At 47.4% G+C, this 1,093-nt stretch overlaps 1 pseudogene; it reads right to left on the bottom strand.

The window, feature by feature from the left end:
- Nucleotides 1-599: 599 nt before the first annotated feature.
- LOC124621170 lies at nt 600-716 on the bottom strand (annotated as a pseudogene).
- Nucleotides 717-1,093: the final 377 nt, after the last annotated feature.

Here is a 1,093-nt window from a genome sequence, read left to right as displayed (position 1 = left end):
GGTAAATCAACAATTGACGAATGCATGAATTAACAGCATATAAGTGTCCTTTTGACTTCAAGAAATTTTTTTTCATAGCAAAAATATGTAAGGGCACTGACTGGGAATATATCCGCTACACACACCCAGTAAATCTAACAAAAGAAAATCACAACCACACTGAGATAGAGCAGACATGGCAGTCGTGTGCAAAGAACAAAAGAAATGAAATGCTCAATCTACGGGAGAACACTTCCGTGCTGCGCCAGCTCTTGTCGATACGATTACGCTCTTTGCCTGTTACTAGAGCGATACAAATTCTCCTTCCAGCCTGCCTGCCCCTGTCTCCACCGCTACCACTAAAGCAGATCGTCCTGCCGCAACGAAGACACAAGAGTACATGTGGAAAACTCTCCATCCGAACAGACCTTGGAAGGCCCAACGGTACTGACCGGCCGCCGTGTCATCCTTAGACCACCGGCGTCGCTGGATGCGGATATGGAGGGGCATGTGGTCAGCACACCACTCTCCCGGTCGTTTGTCAGTTTACGAGACAGGAATGCTAATTCTCAGTCAAGTAGGTCCTCAGTTTGCCTCATAAGGGATGTGTGCACCCTGCATGCCAACAGCGCTCGAAGACCGAATGGTCACCCATCCAAGGTCTAGCCCTGCCCAACAGCTCTTAACTTCGGTGATCTGACGGGAACCGGTGTTACCACTGCGGCAAGGCCGTTGGCAAGAGTACACGTGTACCGAGGCACAATGGTTAAAGTAAGCCAACTTAGGTTTGCGCTAGCCTGGAGAGCTTCAAGGGAGCTGTTCCGTCTGCTGGACCTGATAACTGGTTGCGCTGTCAGTTCAATGTGACAAGCAAGGTGCATGTTTGTGTACGTAGCTTCACTTTAGCTCGTTTATCATAACGGTGGCAGTAGGAAAATGAACGAACCCAACTTAAAGGAGACTGAGGAGAAATTAAGAACTGAAGAATGTATATCAGCCATGAAGCAGATTCCAGCAGGGGAAAAGTTTCCATGTTTATGTGGCAGCTTCATATAAATCTATAGGTGTTCCGCAATGCAAATTGTGTAGAAAGTTACTAACATTCCATTCGTGT

The sequence above is a fragment of the Schistocerca americana genome, chromosome 6 (genome assembly GCF_021461395.2).
Source record: "Schistocerca americana isolate TAMUIC-IGC-003095 chromosome 6, iqSchAmer2.1, whole genome shotgun sequence".
In the NCBI taxonomy this organism is placed as follows: domain Eukaryota; kingdom Metazoa; phylum Arthropoda; class Insecta; order Orthoptera; family Acrididae; genus Schistocerca; species Schistocerca americana.
Note: the sequence above shows the minus strand (reverse complement) of the source record. Positions and strands in the feature narration are given on the sequence as shown.